We start from the raw sequence: 27,609 nt of genomic DNA on the forward strand, positions 1-27,609 counted from the left end.
ATAAGTAAATGCCACACATTTAGAGTAATTCTGCCCTTATGACAGTTATATACTTTGGTTATAGCAACACATTAATAATATTTGTGTTGCTTTGAAGAGAAATTGCAACTGCAGCAGAATACAAACTGACAATTGAAATGTGATTAATTTTAATAGTGCACTGCACACACACACGTTATCCAAATAGGACTGCCCTTCTCAAAAATACTGGAAACTGATTCCCTTCCCAAAACTGACCTTTCAGCCACATATATTTTTCACAAGAGAGCAGTGGTATTGTCATATTGTCCCATTTACTGTCACTTATGGACAAGCCAGGCTGCGGCACACACACATTTGACCCCTGTTAATTACCATTAACACGCATAGCAAATGGTTTAACCCCTTTTGTATAATTAATAGAGAGCAATCTTTTTTTTTTTCTTCTTTTTTTTTTACCCTCGTTATGCTACTAACACATTTAAAGTAATTTTAACATCTGTGTGCTAGTAGGGGTAGTAGTATAATAGAGAGCACTGGTTGTTTTTCAAACCCTTTAGTTAAAATAACTATTAGAGCTGGTATTTTTTGCAAATACAGAGAAAGAGGTGACACTGAGAATGAGTAGCAATTCAACTTATGAAAAATGCCACTTCTTTCTGGTGCCATAAGTATGAAGGATTGAGGACTAGGCCATACCACCCAACATTTGTGACTGAGTATTAGTAGGCTTACCAGAAGTCCCACTTTTACTGGGATTGTCCCGGTTTGGAGGCGCTGTCCCAGTGTCCCACCCAGTTGTTCATTCTGTCCCAGTAGGGTTGCCACCTCCAGGTTTCAAATCATGTGTCCGGGTTTCAGACCACCTGAAACCCAGACACATTATTCAAAATGATTGGACTGTGGCTCTCCAGCATAGTTGGATACTGGTGCTTTGTTACATACAGCCCTGCTTAGCTTAACGTTCGTGTCCTTCAAGGTTTACATTTAGTAATACAGACTGAGTGACCAGCATAGGGTTTTTTAATTTTGTAGTACCACTTGGTTTATTTTTCTAAGAATTTAACACCCCCCGACCCCTGGTGACATTGCCGGTAATACACCTTCAGGGCATTCATATGGGTATGACTAGGAAGTACAGACAGGAAGTATTTTTGGCCTGGATCTTGCTTTACTTCATGCAGGATAGCATTTTGGCTATAATCTTCCTGCATTATGGTATAGAGTAGCCTCTTAAACAGCTTTAGCAGGTACGTGTTTCTTTTTTACTTTCATTCAATGTTGTATTTATGCGTTATCAGTATTTGGCTCTGTTCCTTAATTAGACACATAAAACACATATTACACTGCAGATATTAAATTGTGAAATTGATAATTATGAAAGTGACAATTATGCTTGATGTTTGGTATTATTTAGAATCTGAGATTTAGATTAATGATTTATTTGCCATGACAACGTAATGGTGCCTTTTTCACTAGGGGGTGGTGTTATGGTCTATTTAAACTGTGTGATTCACTTGTTTGACTGAGGAAGGGTAGAGTATCCACGAAACATTACACACATAAAAGCTACTACTTTAAAAGGACCGGTAATTACCACGCCCCCTTGACCATGCTCCTGACCACACCCCCATTGGCACCGCACCAGGTGGTCCCAGTTTCACCTCTAAAAATTATGGTAAGCCTAAGTATTAGGGACTTTGAAGTTTGAGGCAGACCCTTGCCACTTTCATTAAAGTCAAATAGGGGTGGGGTAATGTGTGGATAGTGGGCGTGTTTGGCAGTCAGTTGGTGTGTCTGGGTAGTTTGTGAGCATGTTTGGTTGGTCTGTGGGCGGGGCTGAAGGAAATCAGGACATAGGGGTTGCCACGATCAGTCAATTTCTTGAGACTTTTTGTGGGGGTACTGTGGGGCTGTGGCTTCGGCTTCACACACTAACTAAAATATCTGATTTTGTGATCTTCTGATGTATATGTGTTACAGTTGATCAAATCTGAAAGAACATAATATTGTTTAAACTTTAACATAAATTAAATAAAGACAATACAAAAGGTAACTTCCTTACTATAGGAAAATATAATTGTCCAGTGGCGGCACTTCTATTGTGTGTTTAACCTGTTTGTGGGGGTTAAATACACATTAATGTAGGTGAGATAGTATTACAATTGCACGTGAATTAACTATCATGGCTCTTAAAGGAACATGAAACCCAAAATGGTTATTTCTTGATTCAGATAGAGCATACATTTTTAAACAACTTTCCAATTTACTTCTTCTGTCAATTTAGCTTTATTCTTTTGGTATTCTTTATTGAAGGAGCAGCAATGCAAGACTGGTAGCTAGCTAAACACATCAGTAAGTTCATGTCAAGAGGCATATATGTGCAGACAACAATCGGCATCTAATTCCCAGCTCTTGAGCCAATCTATGTATGCTTTTCAACAAAGGGTATCAAGAGAATGAAGCATATTAGATAATAGAAGTAAATTCAAATGTTGTTGTGCCATATCACCTGAATCATACTTAGTGCATGATCAGGGTCACTTTTAAATATCCACTTTTGCTGTTCTGCTATTGCCTGTGTAAGAAAATCAACTATACACAAAGACCATCCTAAAGTAGTCACGCAACCTCAGTGTCTTGTCATGTTTTTAAAAATTCAGCATAAATGATAGCAGTAGTGTCACAAATATCCAAATGCCTGAAAAAAAGAAAAAACATAATTTATGTAAGAACTTACCTGATAAATTAATTTCTTTCATATTGGCAAGAGTCCATGAGCTAGTGACATATGGGATATACATTCCTACCAGGAGGGGCAAAGTTTCCCAAACCTCAAAATGCCTATAAATACACCCCCACCACACCCACAATTCAGTTTAACGAATAGCCAAGAAGTGGGGTGATAAGAAAGGAGCGAAAGCATCAACAAGGAATTGGAATAATTGTGCTTTATACAAAAAAATCATAACCACCACAAAAAAACATAATTTATGTAAGAACTTACCTGATAAATTAATTTCTTTCATATTGGCAACAGTCCATGAGCTAGTGACATATGGGATATACAATCCTACCAGGAGGGGCAAAGTTTCCCAAACCTCAAAATGCCTATAAATACACCCCTCACCACACCCACAATTCAGTTTAACGAATAGCCAAGAAGTGAAAATAAGGAAATAATTGTGCTTTATACAAAAAATCATAACCACCATAAAAAGGGTGGGCCTCATGGACTCTTGCCAATATGAAAGAAATGAATTTATCAGGTAAGTTCTTACATAAATTATGTTTTCTTTCATGTAATTGGCAAGAGTCCATGAGCTAGTGACATATGGGATATCAATACCCAAGATGTGGATCTTCCACTCAAGAGTCACTAGAGAGGGAGGGAATAAAAATAAAAACAGCCATAATCCGCTGAAAAAATTAATCCACAACCCAAAAAAATAAATTTATTTTCATAATTGAAAGAAAAAAACTTAAATCAAAAGCAGAAGAATCAAACTGAAACAGCTGCCTAAAGAACTATTCTACCAAAAACTGCTTCCGAAGAAGCAAATACATCAAAACGGTAGAATTTAGTAAATGTATGCAAAGAGGACCAAGTTGCCGCTTTGCAAATCTGATCAACTGAAGCTTCATTCTTAAAAGCCCACGAAGTGGAGACTGATCTAGTAGAATGAGCTGTAATTCTCTGTGGCGGGGCCTGACCGACTCCAAATAAGCTTGATGAATACAAAATTTCAACCAAGAAGCCAAGGAAATAGCAGAAGCCTTCTGACCTTTCCTAGGACCAGAAAATAAAACAAATAGACTGGAAGTCTTCCTGAAATCTTTAGTAGCTTCCACATAATATTTCAAAGTTCTTACCACATCCAAAGAATGTAAGGATCTCTCCAAAGAATTCTTAGGATTAGGACATAAGGAAGGGACAACAATTTCTCTACTAATGTTGTTAGAATTCACAACCTTAGGTAAAAATTGAAAAGAAGTCCGCAAAACTGCCTTATCCTGATGAAAAATCAGAAAAGGAGACTCACAAGAAAGAGCAGATAATTCAGAAACTCTTCTAGCAGAAGAGATGGCCAAAAGAAACAACACTTTCCAAGAAAGTAGTTTGTCTAAAGAATGCATAGGTTCAAATGGAGGAGCCTGTCAGAACCAAATTAAGACTCCAAGGAGGAGAAATGGACTTAATGACAGGCTTAATACGAATTAAAGCCTGTACAAAACAGTGTATATCAGGAAGTATAGCAATCTTTCTGTGAAATAAAACAGAGCGGAGATTTGTCCTTTCAAGGAACTTGCAGACAAACCCTTATCCAAACCATCCTGAAGAAACTGTAAAATTCTAGGAATTCTAAAAGAATGCCAGGAGAATTTATGAGAAGAACACCATGAAATGTAAGTCTTCCAAACTCTATAATAAATCTTTCTAGAAACAGATTTACGAGCTTGTAATATAGTATTAATCACTGAGTCAGAGAAACCTCTATGACTTAGAACTAAGTGTTCAATTTCCATACCTTCAAATTTAATGATTTGAGATCCTGATGGAAAAACGGACCTTGAGATAGTAGGTCCGGCCGTAACGGAAGTGGCCAAGGCGGGCAACTGGACATCCGAACCAGATCCGCATACCAAAACCTGTGTGGCCATGCTGGAGCCACCAGCAACACAAAAGACTGTTCCATGATGATTTTGGAGATCAATCTTGGAAGGAGAACTAGAGGCGGGAAGATGTAAGCAGGATGATAACACCAAGGAAGTGTCAGCGCATCCACTGCCTTCGCCTGAACATACCTGGACAGGTATCTGGGAAGTTTCTTGTTTAGATGAGAGGCCATGAAATCTATCTCTGGAAGACCCCACATCTGAACAATCTGAGAAAACACATCTGGATGAAGAGACCACTCCCCTGGATGTAAAGTCTGGCGGCTGAGATGATCTGCCTCCCAATTGTCTACACCTGGGATATATACCACAGAGATTAGACAGGAGCTGGATTCCGCCCAAGCAAGTATCCGAGATACTTCTTTCATAGCTTGGGGACTGTGAGTCCCACCCTGATGATTGACATATGCCACAGTTGTGATATTGTCTGTCTGAAAACAAATGAACGGTTCTCTCTTTAGCAGAGGCCAGAACTGAAGAGCCCTGAGAATTGCATGGAGTTCTAAAATATTTATTGGTAATCTCGCCTCTTGAGATTTCCAAACCCCTTGTACTGTCAGAGATCCCCAAACAGCTCCCCAACCTGAAAGACTCGCATCTGTTGAGATCACAGTCCAGGTTGGCCGAACAAAAGAAGCCCCTTGAACCAAACGATGGTGATCTATCCACCATATCAGAGAGTGTCGTACATTGGGATTCAAGGATATTAATTGTGATATCTTTGTATAATCCCTGCACCATTGATTCAGCATACAAAGCTGCAGAGGTCTCATGTGAAAACGAGCAAAGGGGATCACGTCCGATGCTGCAGTCATGAGACCTAAAACTTCCATGCACATAGCCACTGAAGGGAATGACTGAGACTGACGTTGCCGGCATGCTGCGACCAATTTTAAACGTCTCTTGTCTGTTAGAGACAGAGTCATGGACACTGAATCTATCTGGAAGCCTAAAAAGGTGACCCTTGTCTGAGGAATCAAGAAACTTTTTGGTAAATTGATCCTCCAACCATGTTTCCGAAGAAACAACACTAGTTGATTCGTGTGAGATTCTGCAGTACGTAAAGACTGAGCTAGTACCAAGATATCGTCCAAATAAGGAAAACATAATTTATGTAAGAACTTACCTGATAAATTCATTTCTTTCATATTAGCAAGAGTCCATGAGCTAGTGACGTATGGGATATACATTCCTACCAGGAGGGGCAAAGTTTCCCAAACCTCAAAATGCCTATAAATACACCCCTCACCACACCCACAATTCAGTTTAACGAATAGCCAAGAAGTGGGGTGATAAGAAAGGAGCGAAAGCATCAAAAATAAGGAATTGGAATAATTGTGCTTTATACAAAAAAATCATAACCACCACAAAAAGAGTGGGCCTCATGGACTCTTGCTAATATGAAAGAAATGAATTTATCAGGTAAGTTCTTACATAAATTATGTTTTCTTTCATGTAATTAGCAAGAGTCCATGAGCTAGTGAAGTATGGGATAGCAGATACCCAAGATGTGGAACTTCCACGCAAGAGTCACTAGAGAGGGAGGGATAAAATAAAGACAGCCAATTCCGCTGAAAAATGAATCCACTACCCAAATCAAAAGTTTCAATTTTTATAATGAAAAAAACTGAAATTATAAGCAGAAGAATCAAACTGAAACAGCTGCCCGAAGTACTATTCTACCAAAAACTGCTTCTGAGGAAGAGAAAACATCAAAATGGTAGAATTTAGTAAAAGTATGCAAAGAAGACCAAGTTATTGCTTTGCAAATCTGATCAACAGAAGCTTCATTCTTAAAAGTCCAGGAAGTAGAAACTGACCTAGTAGAATGTTATGTTAGGTGCAAGTATTTGATATCCTTAACTGCAGGACCACTCAGTCTCACACCAAACCTTTAGGTTCATTAGATGTAATCAAGAACCTAGTTTTTGCTCATAGATCTGAGGGTCACTGCTGCATGGATGCAGAGTGAAAGAAATGAGATTTAAAGATATATTATCCCGATTGCAATAGCAGTTTGCAATATGCAGATAATTATAGAGATAGTAGATAAAAGAAAGGTAAATATAGATTAGTGTTAGTATGAATGTCAGCCTCAAATAACACAGGTTGCAACCAGGAGGTGTTTCTATATAAATTAAGCAGGAGAGCTCTATAACGGTTATATTGTTTTTAGTTAACAGGCAATCCTTAGTTAGTCTATAACGTTGTTAGTATTCATGTAAACAGCAGGCAGTCCTTCACAATCAACAGTATGATATTTGATAATGCACATAGAATATTAAAGCACAGTTCGTCAAGCTGAAGCGATAGATACTACAAGCAATCAGATTGTTAAAGGTAGCTGAATTTGCATAAGCGTCACACTGTATAACATGCAGGAAAGTCCTTTAAAGTAGTAAGTGAATTAAGGTATATACGTTACCACCTTCAGAGAGTAAGAAATAGTAACGGTTACCGCAGCTTCAAGGTGAGTTACTATTAAGCACAGGAGTTGGTTGTTTGCAGCCAGAGTGAGTGTAAGGATTCCAGTCCTGCTTTTACTTTTTGCCTCAACTCACCTTCCTCACCTGTACTTAAGGCATCACCCCGCCCCAAACAAGTGCTTAGTTGTTGAGTATTGTTTGCTGAAACCAGTGCTCTCTTTCTTATAAGCTATATACTTATCAAAAGAAGTTTTACTTCTACTACTTTAACATTTGGATTTACAAATACCAGCTGCAGTTTGGTCACAAAGGGACTAATAACAACTAGTCTCATTCATCCTGAAGATTGCTATTCCAAGAAGTATTATGTTATTCAACTCCTCATCTCTACAGGAATTGCTATCTAATTTCCAACAGGAGGATTCTACCAACTACTACTACGGTATTAGTATCAAATCTAATTTACCTTGGATGCCTTAGGTAACGGCTAATTACAAATTTCATGTTTCCTTTTTGAACTTTTGTAAACTGACTTTGTCTCTCAGAAATTACTTTGATTGCAACGAATGTTTTATTTAATTCTATGAACTTCCTTTGAATACATTCTCATACCGGACAGTAACGGACTTTATGTGACGTCACACAGCTTCATACATCTCAGCGTGCCATACAGCTCCTTACAACTCAGCGTGTCTCACAGCTCTATTTACAATCACTAGTCTGTGTTCAGATTTCCACGCTGCAAGCCTTACTCTGTGTGCTGTGTCTCGCAGCAGGTCACGCCCCTGTCAGCAGCTGCAGTCTGTGTGTCTCACATCTCTCATGCCTCAGTGATTATTACAATGAACACTATCTCTCACATTTGGGTTTGAGCACAATTATTGTCAAAAGTTGTTATTAATAATAATACTTATTTTCAGCCTCTAAATATTTATATGGTATAACGATATAATATAACCATATAAAGACTTACTGCCATTACTTATAAAAATCACTCTGAATAAAACAGTCTATGCTGATATAATAGCCTGTACTTCAGTTGTGAAACAAATATAATTTATTTAGACTCTGCAGTTGTGATTCAAATAACCAAGGAACCTGATAGTGAGAGAGAGCTCCTGAGACTTACGGTGACGTCAGACGCCGATACACGGCTTCAATGTATAAGCCGGGAGAAACAGATTTAACAAGTGTAAGATACTTTGAGGATTCCGGTCAAAATAAGGAAACCTGAAATATGACGATCCAAAGTTGAAAAGCACACAGCAATTGAAGTTACTAATAGTAAATTCCTTGGTTAGGAATATCAGCAAGGTGTCTTCGTTGTTGCTCAGCTTATAGCTAAGTGAATACAAATTACCAAGCATAGGTAGACTGGAGGAGGGGCCTTATATAGGAATGTGAATACCTGAACATCCTGACTTAAAGGGACAGGAACATAACAGGACGCCCCCCTAAAAAGAGCCGCTCCGCGGATCAAGGCTTGGGTCGGTCGGGATGTCTTCGATGGAAAATTGAAAGAAGACGGGGTGCCGACAAATTAGAGTATGGTTCCCAGGAGTCCTCATCAGCCCCAAAACCTTTCCATCGTACCAGGTACTGGAGTTGATTGCGGTATAAACGAGAGTCCAAAATAGAATCCACTTCATACTCAACATCATCCACAACTGGAGGGTTAGTCAATGACGGATGAGGGGGATCCCTTGTCGGAGAGAAAGGTTTCAGGAGGGACACATGGAATGTAGGATGTATCCTGAGAGAGGGAGGTAGCTGAAGAGTCACAGCATTTGGATTAACAACCTTAACTATGTCATAGGGACCTATAAAGAGACTTCCAAGCTTTTTACTTGGAATACAGAGTTTCAAGTGTTTGGTACTTAACCAAACCTTATCCCCAGGTTTATAAGGAGGGGGTTTCGAGCGTCTCAAATCATAATGATGTTTCTGTGAAGCTTGAGCTTCTTGTAAGGTTGTTTTGAGAACAGAAAAACCCTCAGCAATAGTATTAACTGTCTGATCAACCGTAGGTAGCAAGGAATCGGTTCTGTGGAAAAGATGGTATGAAGGGTGAAAACCATAATTAATATAGAATGGCGAAGTTTTTGTGGATGCGTTGGTCATGTTATTATGTGCAAATTCTGCAGTAGGTAGCAGAGCGAACCAGTTATCCTGTTGGTTGGTACAATAGCATCTCAGATACTGTTCAAGAGACTGGTTAGTCCTTTCGCACTGACCATTAGTCTGGGGATGATAAGCAGTACTTAATCTCCTAGTAATCTTGAGTATAGAACATAACTGAGTCCAGAACTTAGAGGTGAATTGAGATCCTCTATCAGACGTGATGGAGTCAGGTAGTCCATGTAACTTAACAACATGATTCAAGAACAGTATGGCTGTTTCGGATGCGGTTGGTAAACCCATATGTGGGATAAAGTGTGCCATTTTAGAAAACAAATCAACAATGACTAGAATTGTGTTATGGTTAGAGGATGGAGGTAACTCCACTATATAGTCCATTGCTATGTCCTTCCAGGGTCTTTCAGGAACTGGTAATGAAAGTAGAAGTCCATAAGGACGAGTTCTAGTATGTTTGCAAGTAGCGCAGACAGAACAGGATCGAATGTAGGAAGAGACAGAACTTTTCATATTGGGCCACCAATAGTCTCTTTGTAGTATGCGTAGTGTTTTATGAAGTCCAGGATGTCCTGAAAGGAGAGAATCATGTGCAGAATGCATCAATTCATTTCGTAGAGGTTCTGGAATGTATATCTGGTTTCCATGGTAATACAGATTACTACTGTGTTTTTGTAGATCTGCTAATGGGAGTTTTGGATCTGCTCTCTGATACTCTTTTATAGAGGTTTCAGTGATTGAAGTCAATCCAATGAACTTATTTTGTGGAATGATAGAATCTGGAGGTATATAATGTTGAGGTTTTGGATCCTTCCTTGAAAGCGCATCTGCTTTTGTATTTTTAGAACCTGGGCGGTAAGTGATGGTGAAATCAAATCTTGAAAAGAAGAGGCTCCATCTAACTTGTCTAGATGTTAATGTTTTGCTGGTTTTTAAATATTCAAGGTTTCTATGATCCGTAAATATAAGAATAGTATGTTTAGTACCCTCAAGGAGGTGTCTCCAAAACTCTAGTGCTGATTTTATAGCGAGAAGCTCTTTTTCACCAATAGCATAATTTAGCTCGGCTGAGCTCATTACCCTAGAGTAATATGATATTGGATGTAGTGCTTCCTTGGGTGAAACTCTTTGTGAGAGTACAGCTCCAAGAGCGTACTCAGAAGCATCAACCTCAAGCGTGTACTGTAAACTGGGATCTGGGAATTTGAGTATCGGTGCTGTTACAAACCTCTCCTTTAATACTTTAAATGCGTTCTCAGCATGTATATTCCAAGAGAAACCAGGTTTTTTCTGAGTTAATTTAGTCAAGGGTCTAGCAATCTCAGAAAAGCCCTTGATAAACTTCCTATAGAAGTTTGCAAACCCAAGAAATCTCTGAACATCTTTTTTTGTACGGGGGGTGCTCCAGTTAGTAATAGCTTCCACTTTGTTTGCTTCCATAGCAATACCAGAAGGGGAAACCTGGTATCCTAAGAAGGAGATAGTAGTGGTATTAAAAATGCATTTCTCTGACTTCCGGTAGGCGGCTCATCAAGATGGCCACAAGTTCTCAAGGCTCCGTGACTGAAACCTGCTTTTGAGTGCTGTGTGGTAGAATCTTCAGCCATCCATACCTCCCTTGGCAATTATTGTGCCCGGGAAATCTTCAGGATCAGGACATTACACCCCCTGGCCTCCGAGAAGGCACTGAAAAGTTAAAATTTGTCTTTGGACCTGCAGACGTGCACATTCCGATAAACAAGATGGCGCACATTGCTGAGGCCCTAATAGATGTCTTTATCCCAATATTGGATTCCCTAACAACAGCTATGGAGGAACTCCTTTGTGAAGTACGGGAGCTCAGTATACCCAAGTATACCGATACAATTTCTACATGCCTAATTACTCCTCGGCAGAATTCACCAATTACTCTAAAAGAAGGCACCCTGGATAGCGGTATCACAGAAGGGATGGAGGGGTCACTCTACCCTATCTTTCTACCGCAATCAAACAACCTGGTCACGTTGGAAGCGGGGACAGTAAGTGCCATAAATGTTTCCCATACATTGACTTACCCCAGATGTACCTCTATAGAGGCGCACCAGCCTTCAGGACTCCTAGCGCTCTGTGGGGGTGGGAGCGCTGGCGGCCCCACATTCTGTGCTCCAAGTCTTTTTCAGTCTGACTACCAGGTTGTCAATGTGTCATTATGCCCAGCCGACAAGACGGAATGGTGCCTTAATCAGGTGGGAAGGAATGGCGCTGCAACTGCCGTGCCGACTGATGCTCGCGCTGCACTGTGCATGAGGGGAGAAGACTGCAGCTCCTTGGCCCATGCTGCACGGTGGAGCAGACAAGCTGCAGCTGTAGTTGCCTCACCGCAGAAAACCACTTTACAGAAAGTCCTGAGGTCGGACTCAAGTGGTGACGGCTACCCTTTTATTACACAGCTGTATTTAATTCTCGCTGTGGGGCAGCCCCTCTCACCCCTGCAAAAAAGCTGCTTCCCTCTGAGGCATGTATACCACGCTCCATTTCGTGTTGGGGTCGGATAATCAGTTTATGGTTACAGCCCTATATAACAGATGTCTGTATAACGGAACACTATATGAACTGATGTCTTCGCCTAGCTTTTGTATAAGTTATAATTGTATTAGCTTACTTTTGTTCCCTAATTGACAAAACCTGAAACGCTGTACTCATTACAAGCAGAGTTAGCCAATAGCTAACCTAAGTATCTCTTCTCAGTATTTCACTAGCTATGGCAATGGATACGGGTATAGCTTATCTGGCCACTTAGTACTTTGCTGGAGTCCGCATATGTTTCACTCTATCTGTATCCTCGCGTATTCAAGTCTACAGGGGTGACATTTTAAAATACACTATACATCAGTATTGCCTGTGCACTGCTTTAGACTCAGAACTCACGGACCTCCGGACACCATAGTGTGAAGGACTTTATCCTGAAGAAACATAGATGGGACTTTGGCTTCCACGGAGATTCTAACTTAGCACTCTGTTTTTGGGTTATATTTAGGTTTTATCTTATTGCACCTGAATTCGTCAGCTTTTTATGGGGTCATACTAAACTGTATATTGGGATGATGGGGTTAAAAGTGTGTGTAGCTTATATAAATTCAATGCCTGCTTTACATATAGTTCCTGCTACAAGGCAGATCCTCTTCCCCCCCCGCAGAAAAGAGAAAAGGAAAAAAGCCGCATTATAGATAGCTTTTTGCAAGCTTTGCTCCCAGACACAGGTTTATAGAGTTATAATTCTTGAAGGCACCGTTAACTTTCGTTCCCCTACTTAGTTTTACACAACAGGTTTCCTAGGAACACACACACAGCCTACATCCTCTCTTACTGTAATAAATCCTGTCTACCTATTTCTTCTAAGCAGGAGGGAGGAAGGGAGGGAGACATAAAACAAAACCATAGCATGATATTCCCTAAGATCTGTGGGTCTGACTTACTTAATTACTTATATTAAGATCCTAAGGTTGCGCTGGCTATTCAAACTGAATTCTATGTAAAAAGAGGCATAGCTTTCCCTGTGCAGAGTGCTAGGTTGTTCAGTAGCAACAATCTTGTTACGACTCTCTAGCCCTGATATATGTCTGCTCCTAGGCTTTAACACCTTGTCTCCTCTGCCAGCAGATTTAAAACATTGGTAGACAACAACTCCTGGAAAACTTGGGGTATCTGTTTCTGGTGTTTATTTTGCATTAACGTGTAGAGAATATTGATCTTGTCAGATATAAACTGGTAGGGAAAGAAAACACGGGTTTCTACATTCTAATAAGAGCAGATAGTTAATCTTCGAGGACCTCTAGTGGTCATTGTAGAATTGCAGCTCAATACAAAGTGAAAGTCCATTCTCTCTAAGGTATTTATTTATATTCTATTTTTTTTTAACAATAACGATAAGTCTCTAGATTCTAATCCTAATGGACACTACAGGCAATGTTACACATCTAGAGTCTCATAATTGCCTTTCTTACTTAAGGTCACTATTATCAGGCAGAAATAGGGGCTTGGCACACAATTATTGTAAATATTCTGCTTCATATGCTTGCTCATTATGAGTTAATGTCATTGTTTGGGTCCAGGGATTTTGCTGGTAAATTTCAGCTCCTGTCAGTTCATACAATTCTACTACTTAGTGGGAAATAAGTAAATGGGCTCCTTACTTTTCTTACTTATAAAGCCCTGTTGCAAGTCTTTAAGGTGTGCCAGCATGTTATAACTTGAAAAGTTATCTATGTTTCAGTCCTCCTTTTACTCAAAACGCCCCTTCCGAATTGAATGAGTAATTCATATATCAAATCATAGGCTGAGACAACTCTACTTTGCCAAGCTAAAGTTTGTTCTGTTATACTATGCTGTTTTGTTTTTGTGTTTGTTGGTTTTTATTTGTGTTTAATGGTTAAACTAGTTAGCTAGGTTAGCTACAAGGTTAGGTAAGTTTAGGCTAGTTGAGAGAGATCCTGGTCTTTCCATAAAAATATAAAATGAGAGTTAGACACATGTGGGATTCTTGAGGATTTGAGATACATTGAAAAATTCTAATGTGATATAAGTGAGTGGACTGACGGAGATGGTGATACTACATACTTCTAATTTGAGACACAGCTTGTATAAAAAGACTGAGAATTGTGATGTTTTTATGATTTGACTGTATATATCCACATGTCTTCTCTCAATAAAAAAGAATTTAAAAAAAAAAAAAAAAAAAATGCATTTCTCTAGCTTGGCATAGAGATGGTGTGTACGAAGTCTGGACAAAACAAGCTTGACATGGGTGTGATGGTTTGTTATATTGTCAGAATAGATTAAAATGTCATCTAAATAAATGACCATACAGACATCAAGTAAGTCATGGAATACGTCATTTATAAAACACTGGAACGTTGCAGGAGCGTTGCACAGCCCAAAAGGCATTACTGTATATTCATACAGTCCATAACGTGTGCGGAAAGCTGTTAGCCACTCATCGCCTTTCCTCATTCTTATCAAGTTATAAGCTCCTCTAAGATCTAATTTTGTGTAAATTTTAGCTCAATGCAACCGTTCTATAAGTTCAGGGATAAGTGGGAGTGGGTACCTGTTTTTCTTGGTACATTTATTAAGTTGTCTGTAGTCAATAATAGGACGAAGTGATCCGTCCTTATTTTTAACAAAAAACATTGCAGCACCTGCTGGAGAGGTGGAAGGTCTTATAAAACCTTTCTTAAGGTTATCCTCTAAGTACTGTTTCAAATGAACCAATTCAGGTTCTGACATAGGGTATATATGACCAAAGGGAATGGAACTGCCCGGTAGTAAGTCTATAGGACAGTCATATGACCTGTGGGGGGGTAAGTTCTGAGCTTCTACTTTGTCAAACACATCAGAATATTCTTTATAACATTCAGGTAAAACATGATCAGTCATACAACACACAGAAGCTTTGGGAAAACAGACTTCCTTACAGTAAGTGGAATTGAAATTCACAACACCTTGCTTCCAAGAAATATCAGGATCATGTTTTATCAACCAATTGATACCAAAAATTAATGGGTATAAACTAGAGGGCAAAATGTCAAATGTACATGTCTCAGTATGGCCCTTCTGTGTGATAACTTGTAAGGGTGTGGTATGATGGGTAATAGGCCCTGTATTCATAAGAAAACCATCAACCAATCTTATGGCTTGTGCACTATCTTTTTTTATTGTGGGTATTTTATGTTTTGTTACAAATGCTTGGTCAATGAAATTCCCAGATGCACCAGAGTCAATAACGGCCTGGGTTTTTGTCTTCTGTAGACGCCACTGCAAAAGAACAGAAATTGGTAAATGAGTGGTAAGCGCAGACAATTTATTAAGACAATTTTGGTGTTGAAGATTCTTACCCCTCTTCTGTCTGATAAGCACAGGACAGTCTCTAACAGCATGGTCCTTTGCTGCGCAATATAAACACAAGTTATGTAGCTTCCTTCTGGCTTTTTCCTCTGGTTTTAGAGGACCCCTCATGACAGCAACTTCCATAGGTTCATCGTTTGATTTAGATGGTGCAGTGACCACAGGATGGTATGCTGGGATTTTCTTGACAACAGGATCAGATAGTGCCCTTTCAGATCTACGTTCTCTTATCCTTCTATCAACAGTGATACATAAAGTCATAAGATTCTCTAAATCCACAGGAACTGCACCACGGGCTAATTCATCTTTTAATGTTTCAGAAAGACCTGTTCTGAACTGATTTCTCAGAGCAGGTTCATTCCATTGGGTGTCTGGTGCCCATCTTTTAAAGTCCGTGATATATTCTTCTACTGCTCTTTTACCTTGTCGTAGGTTCCTAAGAGCTGTCTCAGCAGTATTCTGCTTATGATGGTCTTCATATAATAGGGACATGGCAGAGAAAAAGGCATCTAAGGAGTCCAATATGGGGTCATTGTTCTCATAGAAGGCGTTAGCCCATGATTTAGCCTCTCCTCTGAGATATGAGATGACCGTTAGAACTTTGACTCGATCAGATGCATAGGTTCGGGTTTTTAAAGAGAAATACAAAGTACAGGAGTTTTTAAATTCTCTAAACTGAGTCCTGTCACCAAAGAATTTTTCAGGTGGAGATACAATTGGTTCAGGTGTTAAATCAATAGGAGCAGGTTTATCAGATAAATGCACATTAATAAACTTCCTAATGTGATCATTTTCAATTTTAATTTCTCTGAGGCCTTGTAGCATATGGTCCATGCTTTGTGCAAGGGAACCAACACGGTTTGTAAGTTCACTGATATCCATGCTGTAGGATATATGTTAGGCTTGGTAATATGTTATGTTAGGTGCAAGTATTTGATATCCTTAACTGCAGGACCACTCAGTCTCACACCAAACCTTTAGGTTCATTAGATGTAATCAAGAACCTAGTTTTTGCTCATAGATCTGAGGGTCACTGCTGCATGGATGCAGAGTGAAAGAAATGAGATTTAAAGATATATTATCCCGATTGCAATAGCAGTTTGCAATATGCAGATAATTATAGAGATAGTAGATAAAAGAAAGGTAAATATAGATTAGTGTTAGTATGAATGTCAGCCTCAAATAACACAGGTTGCAACCAGGAGGTGTTTCTATATAAATTAAGCAGGAGAGCTCTATAACGGTTATATTGTTTTTAGTTAACAGGCAATCCTTAGTTAGTCTATAACGTTGTTAGTATTCATGTAAACAGCAGGCAGTCCTTCACAATCAACAGTATGATATTTGATAATGCACATAGAATATTAAAGCACAGTTCGTCAAGCTGAAGCGATAGATATTACAAGCAATCAGATTGTTAAAGGTAGCTGAATTTGCATAAGCGTCACACTGTATAACATGCAGGAAAGTCCTTTAAAGTAGTAAGTGAATTAAGGTATATACGTTACCACCTTCAGAGAGTAAGAAATAGTAACAGTTACCGCAGCTTCAAGGTGAGTTACTATTAAGCACAGGAGTTGGTTGTTTGCAGCCAGAGTGAGAGAGAGCTCCTGAGACTTACGGTGACGTCAGACGCCGATACACGGCTTCAATGTATAAGCCGGGAGAAACAGATTTAACAAGTGTAAGATACTTTGAGGATTCCGGTCAAAATAAGGAAACCTGAAATATGACGATCCAAAGTTGAAAAGCACACAGCAATTGAAGTTACTAATAGTAAATTCCTTGGTTAGGAATATCAGCAAGGTGTCTTCGTTGTTGCTCAGCTTATAGCTAAGTGAATACAAATTACCAAGCATAGGTAGACTGGAGGAGGGGCCTTATATAGGAATGTGAATACCTGAACATCCTGACTTAAAGGGACAGGAACATAACATAGAATGAGCCATAATCCTCTGAGGCGGGGATTTACCCGACTCCAAATAAGCATGATGAATCAAAAGCTTTAACCAAGATGCCAAAGAAATGACAGAAGCCTTCTGACCTTTCGTAAAACCAGAAAAGATAACAAATAGACTAGAAGTCTGTCTGAAATCTGAGTAGCTTCAACATAATATTTCAAAATTCTTACCACATCCAAAAATGTAAGAATCTTACCAAAGAATTATTAGGATTAGGACACAAGGAAGGGACAATAATTCCTCCACTAATGTTGTTAGAATTCACAACTTTAGGTAAAAATTGAAATGAGGACAGCAAAAACCACCTTATCCTGATGAAAAATCAGAAAAGGAGATTCACAAGAAAGAACAGATAATTCAAAAACTGTTCTAGCTGAAGAGATGTCTAAAAAGAACAATACTTTCCATGAAAGTAATTAATGTCCAAAGAAAGCATATGCTCAAACAGAAGAGCCTGTAAAGCCTTCAGAACCAAAATAAGACTCCAAGGAGGAGAAATTGGCTTAATGACAGGGTTGATACGAACCAAAGCCTGAACAAAACAATGAATATCAGAAAGATTTAGCAATTCTTACTGTGAAACAGCACAGAAAAAGCAGAGATTTGTCCTTTCAAGGAACAAGCAGACAAAATCTTATGAAGAAACTATAAAATCCTAGGAATTCTAAAAGAATGACAAGAGAATTCATAAGAAGAGCATCATGAAATGTAAATCTTCCAAACTCGATAATAAATCCTACTAGACACAGATTCACGAGCCTGCAACATAGTATTAATCACTGAGTCAGAGAAACTTCTATGACTAAGTACAAAGCGTTACATTTTCATACCATCAAATGAATAATTTGAATTCCTGATGAAAAAAACGAATGTTAAGAAATAAGGTCTGGCCTTAATGGAAGTAACCAAGATTGTCAACTGGACATCCGAACAAGAACCATAAACCAAAACCTGTGTGGCCATGCTGGAGCCACCAGCAACACCAAAGATTGCTCTCTGATGATTTAGAAAATCACTCTAAAAAGAAGAACCAGAGATGAAAAAATATAGGCAGATTGATAATTCCAAGGAAGTGTTAATGCATACACTACTTCAGCCTGAGGATCCCAGGAACTGAATAGGCCCCTGGGAAGTTCCTTATTTAGATGAGATGCCATCAGATCTATTTCTGGAAGCCCTCACATCTGAAAAATTGAAAAACATATCTGGGTAAAGAGACCATTCTCCCGGATGAAAAGCTTGATTAACAGAGATAATCCGCTTCCCAATTGTCTATACCTGGGGAAAAAGACCACAGAAATTAGATAGGAGCTGGATTTAGCCCAAGCAAATATCCGAGATACTTCTGTCACAGCCTAAAGACTGATAGTCCCACCCTGATGATTGACATACGCCACAGTTGTGACATTGTCTGTCTGAAAAAAAGTCTCTTCTTCAAAAAGAAACCAAACTGAAGAACTCTGAGAATGCACAGAGTTCCAAAATATCAAATGGTAATCTCGCCTCCTGAGATTTCCAAACCCCTTGTGCTGACAGAGATCCTCAGACAGCCTCCCAACCTAAAACTAAATGATGGTGATCTTAACCACCGAATCAAAGATAGTTAAACATTAGGATTCAAAGATATAAAAAGTGATATCCTAGAATCCCTGCACCATTATTCAGCATAAAAAAACTGGAAAGTTTTCCTATGAAATGAGCAAAGGGAATCGAATCCAATGCTGCAGCCATGAAACCTAAAACTTCCATGCATATATAGCAACTTGAAGGAAATAATAGAGACTGAAGGTTCCAACAAACTGAACCCAATAAACTTGTCACTTGTCTGTTAGAGACAAAAACATTGACACAATCTATCTGGAAACCTAAAAAAGGTGACCCTTGTGTGAGGAATCAAGGAGCTTTTGATAAAAAGATCCTCTAACCATGTCTTAAAGAAACAACAAAGTTGAATCGTATGAGCCAGTACCACGATACCGTCCAAATAAGGAACACTGAGAACCTTGAAAAGATTCTTAGAGCTGTCGCTAGACCAGAAGGAAAAGCAACAAATTGGTAATGCTTGTCAAAAAAAGAGAATCTCAGAAAATAAAAAAATATATAATCTGAATGAAAACAGAAAATGAAGATATGCATCTATTGTATCTATTGTAAACAAATAATGCCATCAATGACCAAAAAGGCAGAATAGACCATATAAACACCATTCTAAAAGATGGTACACTTATATGACAGTTCAAAAAGATTTTCTATCTTTGGAACAATGAATAGTCTTGAATAAAACCCCAAAACCCAGTTCCTAATATGAAAATGGAATAAATACCCCAGAAAACTCCAGGTCTGAGCCCCAACGGGTGACCAGCCGCACTTCACCAGTACCCAAAACATATAGGTCTGAAACACACTTCAGGAAAGTGTTAGTTTTACTGGAATAGCTGGAATATGATAGAGAAAAAAGACTTCTCACAGACGGTTTTACTCTGAAACCTATTCTGTACCCAAAGTCTAAGAAGTTTGGACCGAATAGAACCAAATTTAAAAAAAGTCTTAACCTGCCCCTTACCAGCCAAGCTGGAATAAGAACCGCACCTACATGCAAATTTGGGGAGCTGACTTTGAACTTTTTAAAAGGCTTAATAGAATGAGGAAAAAAAACTTCCAATTATAAACATATTACTTGGGGAAAAATTCAGGATTCTGTTCCTTAGTAAGAACAGAAAACTAATATAAGCTTAAAGTTTTAGTCTTAGAACTCAATCTTAAAGCCCAGAGTAACAGTTAAAGAATTGAATCCAATTATGAACCAAATAATTGATTATCTTGGAAAAAAAGAAATATGGATTTTAGAAATCAAAATTGAAATCACAAAGTTCTTCTCATTTGCGAAAATATTTAATAAAATGACAACACAAATGAAATTATTAGCATGTTAATCAAGTTAAAGGACCAGTCAACACACTGGACTTGCACAATCAACAAATGCAAGATAACAAGACAATGCAATAGCACTTAGTCTGAACTTCAAATAAGTAGTAGATTTTGTCCTTTTAACAATGCTAAACAAATCATAATCCGATACATGATCTTAAAGTATCCAACCAGAAAGATGAAGCAATTGCATCATCAGCAAAATAAATTACAGGTCTAAGAAAAGTACCTGAAAAACATAATTTATGTAAGAACTTACCTGATAAATTCATTTCTTTCATATTAGCAAGAGTCCATGAGCTAGTGACGTATGGGATATACATTCCTACCAGGAGGGGCAAAGTTTCCCAAACCTCAAAATGCCTATAAATACACCCCTCACCACACCCACAATTCAGTTTAACGAATAGCCAAGAAGTGGGGTGATAAAAAAGTGCGAAAGCATATAAAATAAGGAATTGGAATAATTGTGCTTTATACAAAATCATAACCACCACAAAAAAAGGGCGGGCCTCATGGACTCTTGCTAATATGAAAGAAATGAATTTATCAGGTAAGTTCTTACATAAATTATGTTTTCTTTCATGTAATTAGCAAGAGTCCATGAGCTAGTGACGTATGGGATAATGATTACCCAAGATGTGGATCTTTCCACACAAGAGTCACTAGAGAGGGAGGGATAAAATAAAGACAGCCAATTCCTGCTGAAAATAATCCACACCCAAAATAAAGTTTAACGAAAAACATAAGCAGAAGATTCAAACTGAAACCGCTGCCTGAAGTACTTTTCTACCAAAAACTGCTTCAGAAGAAGAAAATACATCAAAATGGTAGAATTTAGTAAAAGTATGCAAAGAGGACCAAGTTGCTGCTTTGCAAATCTGATCAACCGAAGCTTCATTCCTAAACGCCCAGGAAGTAGAAACTGACCTAGTAGAATGAGCTGTAATTCTCTGAGGCGGAGTTTTACCCGACTCAACATAGGCAAGATGAATTAAAGATTTCAACCAAGATGCCAAAGAAATGGCAGAAGCTTTCTGGCCTTTTCTAGAACCGGAAAAGATAACAAATAGACTAGAAGTCTTTCTGAAAGATTTAGTAGCTTCAACATAATATTTCAAAGCTCTAACAACATCCACAGAATGCAACGATTTCTCCTTAGAATTCTTAGGATTAGGACATAATGAAGGAACCACAATTTCTCTACTAATGTTGTTGGAATTCACAACTTTAGGTAAAAATTCAAAAGAAGTTCGCAACACCGCCTTATCCTGATGAAAAATCAGAAAAGGAGACTCACAAGAAAGAGCAGATAATTCAGAAACTCTTCTGGCAGAAGAGATGGCCAAAAGGAACAAAACTTTCCAAGAAAGTAATTTAATGTCCAATGAATGCATAGGTTCAAACGGAGGAGCTTGAAGAGCCCCCAGAACCAAATTCAAACTCCAAGGAGGAGAAATTGACTTAATGACAGGTTTTATACGAACCAAAGCTTGTACAAAACAATGAATATCAGGAAGATTAGCAATCCTTCTGTGAAAAAGAACAGAAAGAGCAGAGATTTGTCTTTCAAGAAACTTGCGGACAAACCTTTATCTAAACCATCCTGAAGAAATATAAGTCTTCCAGACTCTATAATATATCTCTCTAGATACAGATTTACGAGCCTGTCACATAGTATCAATCACAGAGTCAGAGAAACCTCTTTGACCAAGAATCAAGCGTTCAAACTCCACACCTTAAAATTAAGGTTTTGAGATCCTGATGGAAAAAATGAACCTTGAGACAGAAAGACTGGTCTTAACGGAAGAGTCCACAGCTGGCAAGAGGCCATCCGGACAAGATCCGCATACCAAAACCTGTGAGGCCATGCTGGAGCTACCAGCAGGACAAACGAGCATTCCTTTAGAATATTGGAGAATACCCTTGGAAGAAGAACTAGAGGCGGAAAGATATAGGCAGGATGACACTTGTAAGGAAGAGATAATGCATCCACTGCCTCCGCCCGAGGATCCCTGGATCCGGACAGATACCAGGGAAGTTTCTTGTTTAGATGAGAAGCCATCAGATCTATTTCTGGGAGTTCCCACATTTGAACAATCTGAGGAAATACCTCTGGGTGAAGACCATTCGCCCAGGGGCAACGTTTGGCGACTGAGATAATCCGCTTTCCAATTGTCCATACCTGGGATATGAACCGCAGAGATTAGACAGGAGCTGGATTCCGCCCAAACCAAAATTCGAGATACTTCTTTCATAGCCAGAGGACTGTGAGTCCCTCCTTGATGATTGATGTATGCCACAGTTGTGACATTGTCTATCTGAAAACAAATGAACAACTCTCTCTTCAGAAGAGGCCAAGACTGAAGAGCTCTGAAATTGCACGGAGTTCCAAAATATTGATCGGAAATCTCACCTCCTGAGATTCCCAAACCCCTTGTGCCATCAGATACCCCCACACAGCTCCCCAACCTGTAAGACTTGCATCTGTTGAGATTATAGTCCAGGTCGGAAGAACAAAGAAGCCCCCTGAACTAAACGATGGTGATCTGTCCACCATGTCAGAGAGTGTTGTATAATCGGTTTAAAGATATTAATTGAGATATCTTTGAGTAATCCCTGCACCATTGGTTCAGCATACAGAGCTGAAGAGGTCGCATGTGAAAACGAGCAAAGGAGATCGCATCTGATGCGGCAGTCCTAAGACCTAAAATTTCCATGCATAAGGCTACCAAAGGGAATGATTGTGACTGAAGGTTTTGACAAGCTGAAATCAATGTTAAACTTCTCTTGTCTGACAAGGACAGAGTCATAGACACTGAATCTATTCTAGAAAACTAAAAAGGTTACCCTTGTCTGAGGAATCAATGAACTGATTGGTAAATTGATCCTCCAACCATGAACTTGAAGAAACAACACAAGTTGATTCGTATGAGATTCTTCGAAAATGAGAAGACTGAGCAAGTACCCAGATATCGTCCAATAAGGAAATACCAAAACCCTGTTCTCTGATTACAGAAAGAAGGGCACCGAAAACCTTTGAAAAAAATTCTTGGAACTGAGGCTAGGCCAAACGGTAGAGCCACAAAACTGGTAATGCTTGTCTAAAAAGAGAATCTCAGACACTAAAAGTGATCTGGATGAATCGGAATATGCAGATACACATCCTGTAAATCTATTGTAGACATATAATGCCCTTGCTAAACAAAAGGCAGGACAGTCCTACAGAAACTGAATGTTGGTATCCTTACATAACGATTCAATATTGATAGATCCGGAACTGGTCTGAAGGAATTGACCTTCTTTGGTACAATGAAGAGATAAAATAAAACCCCAGCCCCTGTTCCAGAACTGGAACTGGCATAATTACTCCAGCCAACTCTAGATCTGAAACACATTTCAGAAATGCTGAGCCTTTGCTGTGTTAACTGGGACACGGGAAAGAAAAAAATCTCTTAGCAGGAGGCCTTAACTGAAGCCAATTCTGTACCTTTCTGAAACAATGTTCTGAAACCAGAAATTGAGAACGGAATTGATCAAAATTTCTTTGAAGAAAACGTAATCTGCCCCATACCAGCTGAGCTGGAATAAGGTCCGCACCTTCATGGGTACTTAGGAGCTGGCTATAGGTTTTCTATAAGGCTTGGATATATTCCAAACTGGAAATAGTTTCCAAACTGATACCGCTCCTGAGGATGAAGGATCAGGCTTTTGTTCCTTATTGTGAGGAAAGGAACGAAAATGATTATTAGACCTAAATTTACCTTAGATTTTTTATCCTTTGGTAAAAAAGTTCCCTTCCTTCCAGAAACAGTTGAAATAATAATTTATTACCCTGGAAAGAAAAGGAAAGCAAAGTTGACTTAGAAGACATATCAGCATTCCAAGTTTAATCCATAAAGCTTTTCTAGCTAAAATAGCTAGAGACATATACCTGACATCAACTCTAATGATATCAAAAGATGGTATCACCAATAAAATTATTAGCATGTTATAGAATAATAATAATGCTATAAAATTATGATCTGTTACTTGTTGCGCTAAAGCTTCTAACCAAAAAGTTGAAGCTGCAGCAACATCCGCTAATAATATAGCAGGTCTAAGAAGATTACCTGAACATAAGTAAGCTTTTCTTAGAAAGGATTCAATTTTCCTATCTAAAGGATCCTTAAATGAATTACTATCTGCCGTAGGAATAGTAGCACATTTAGCAGGAGTAGAGACAGCCCCATAACCTTAGGGATTTTGTCCCAAAAAAACTCTAATCTGTCAGATGGCACAGGATATAATTGCTTAAACGTTTAGAAGGAGTAAAAGAATTACCCAAATTATTCCATTCCCTGGAAATTACTTCAGAAATAGCATCAGGGAGATTAAACACTTCTGGAATAACTACAGGAGATTTAAAAACCTTATTTAAACGTTTAGATTTAGTATCAAGAGGACCAGAATCCTCTATTTCTAATGCAATTAATACTTCTTTAAATAAAGAACGAATAAATTCCATCTTGAACAAATACAAAGATTTATCAGCATCAACCTCTGAGACAGAAACCTCTGAACCAGAAGAACCATTATCAGTATCAGAATGATGATCATTTAAAAATTCATCTGAAAAAAGAGAAGTTTTAAAAGACTTTTATGTAAACTAGAAGGAGAAATAACAGACATAGCCTTCTTAATGGATTTAAAAAATAAAATCTCTTATGTTTATCAGGAACACTCTGAAAATTAGATGTTGACGGAACAGCAACAGGTAATGTAACAGTACTAAAGGAAATTTTATCTGCATTAATAAGTTTGTCATGACATGCAATACAAACAACAGCTGGAGAAACAGATACCAAAAATTATAGCAGATACACTTAGCTTGGTAGCTCCAGCACTAGACAGCGATTTTCCTGTAGTATCTTCTGACTCAGATGCAACGTGAGACATCTTGCAATATGTAAGAGAAAAAACAACATATAAAGCAAAATTGATCAAATTCCTTAAATGACAGTTTCAGGAATGGGAAAAAATGCCAAAGAACAAGCTTCTAGCAACCAGAAGCAATGAAAAAATAAGACTTAAATAATGTGGAGACAAAAGCGACGCCCTTATTTTTTAGCGCCAAATAAGACGCCCACATTATTTGGCGCCTAAATGCTTTTGGCGGCAAAAATGACGCCACATCCGGAACGCCGACATTTTTGGCGCAAAATAACGTCAAAAAATGACGCAACTTCTGGCGACACGTATGACGCCGGAAACGGAAAAGAATTTTTGCGCCAAAAAAGTCAGCGCCAAGAATGACGCAATAAAATGAAGCATTTTCAGCCCCCGCGAGCCTAACAGCCCACAGGAAAAAAAGAGTCAAATTTTTGAAGGTAAGAAAAAATGATTAATTCAAATGCATTATCCCAAATATGAAACTGACTGTCTGGAAAAATAAGGAAAGTTGAACATTCTGAGTCAAGGCAAATAAATGTTTGAATACATATATTTAGAACTTTATAAACAAAGTGCCCAACCATAGCTTAGAGTGTCACAGAAAATAAGATTTACTTACCCCAGGACACTCATCTACATGTTTGTAGAAAGCCAAACCAGTACTGAAACGATAATCAGCAGAGGTAATGGTATATATAAGAGTATATCGTCGATCTGAAAAGGGAGGTAAGAGATGAATCTCTACGACCGATAACAGAGAACCTATGAAATAGACCCCGTAGAAGGAGATCACTGCATTCAAATAGGCAATACTCTCCTCACATCCCTCTGACATTCACTGCACGCTGAGAGGAAAACCGGGCTCCAACTTGCTGCGGAGCGCATATCAACGTAGAATCTAGCACAAACTTACTTCACCACCTCCATCGGAGGCAAAGTTTGTAAAACTGAATTGTGGGTGTGGTGAGGGGTGTATTTATAGGCATTTTAAGGTTTGGGAAACTTTGCCCCTCCTGGTAGGAATGTATATCCCATACGTCACTAGCTCATGGACTCTTGCTAATTACATGAAAGAAAGTTCCTTTCCCACCAGTAACAGTTGAAATAATAGAATCCAACTGAGAACCAAATAATTTGTTACCCTGGAAAGAAATGGAAAGTAGAGTTGATTTAGAAGCCATATCAGCATTCCAAGTCTTAAGCCATAAAGCTCTTCTAGCTAAAATAGCTTGAGACATAAACCTGACATCAACTCTGATAATATCAAAGATGGCCTCACAGATAAAATTATTAGCATGCTGAAGAAGAATAATAATATCATGAGAATCATGATGTGTTACTTGTTGCGCTAAGGTTTCCAACCAAAAAGTTGAAGCTGCAGCAACATCAGCCAAAGATATAGCAGGTCTAAGAAGATTACCTGAACACAGATAAGCTTTTCTTAGAAAGGATTCAATTTTCCTATCTAAAGGATCCTTAAACGAAGTACCATCTGACGTAGGAATAGTAGTACGTTTAGCAAGGGTAGAAATAGCCCCATCAACTTTAGGGATTTTGTCCCTAAATTCTAATCTGTCAGACGGCACAGGATATAATTGCTTAAAACGTTTAGAAGGAGTAAATGAATTACCCAATTTATCCCATTCTTTGGAAATTACTGCAGAAATAGCATTAGGAACAGGAAAAACTTCTGGAATAACCACAGGAGATTTAAATACCTTATCCAAACGTTTAGAATTAGTATCAAGAGGACCAGAATCCTCTATTTCTAAAGCAATTAGAACTTCTTTAAGTAAAGAACGAATAAATTCCATTTTAAATAAATATGAAGATTTATCAGCATCAACCTCTGAGACAGAATCCTCTGAACCAGAAGAGTCATCAGAATCAGAATGATGATGTTCATTTAAAAATTCATCTGTAGGGAGAGAAGTTTTAAAAGATTTTTTACGTTTACTAGAAGGAGAAATAACAGACATAGCCTTCTTTATGGATTCAGAAACAAAATCTCTTATGTTATCAGGAACATTCTGCACCTTAGATGTTGAAGGAACTGCAACAGGCAATGGTACTTTACTAAAGGAAATATTATCTGCATTAACAAGTTTGTCATGACAATCAATACAAACAACAGCTGGAGGAATAGCTACCAAAAGTTTACAGCAGATACACTTAGCTTTGGTAGATCCAGCACTAGACAGCGATTTTCCTGTAGTATCTTCTGACTCAGATGCAACGTGAGACATCTTGCAATATGTAAGAGAAAAAACAACAACATATAAAGCAAAATTGATCAAATTCCTTAAATGACAGTTTCAGGAATGGGAAAAAATGCCAAAGAACAAGCTTCTAGCAACCAGAAGCAATGAAAAATGAGACTTAAATAATGTGGAGACAAAAGCGACGCCCATATTTTTTAGCGCCAAATAAGACGCCCACATTATTTGGCGCCTAAATGCTTTTTGGCGCCAAAAATGACGCCACATCCGGAACGCCGACATTTTTGGCGCAAAATAACGTCAAAAAATGACGCAACTTCCGGCGACACGTATGACGCCGGAAACGGAAAAGAATTTTTGCGCCAAAAAAGTCCGCGCCAAGAATGACGCAATAAAATGAAGCATTTTCAGCCCCCGCGAGCCTAACAGCCCACAGGGAAAATAGTCAAATTTTTGAAGGTAAGAAAAAAT

At 38.6% G+C, this 27,609-nt stretch overlaps 1 protein-coding gene across 1 annotated transcript in view; it reads left to right on the forward strand.

Moving 5' to 3' along the window:
• LOC128654441 (uncharacterized) overlaps positions 1–27,609 on the forward strand; it is a 54,112-nt gene that overhangs the window by 637 nt on the left and 25,866 nt on the right. The window lies entirely within an intron of this gene.

Source organism: Bombina bombina, chromosome 3, assembly GCF_027579735.1.
Source record: "Bombina bombina isolate aBomBom1 chromosome 3, aBomBom1.pri, whole genome shotgun sequence".
In the NCBI taxonomy this organism is placed as follows: Eukaryota; Metazoa; Chordata; class Amphibia; order Anura; family Bombinatoridae; genus Bombina; species Bombina bombina.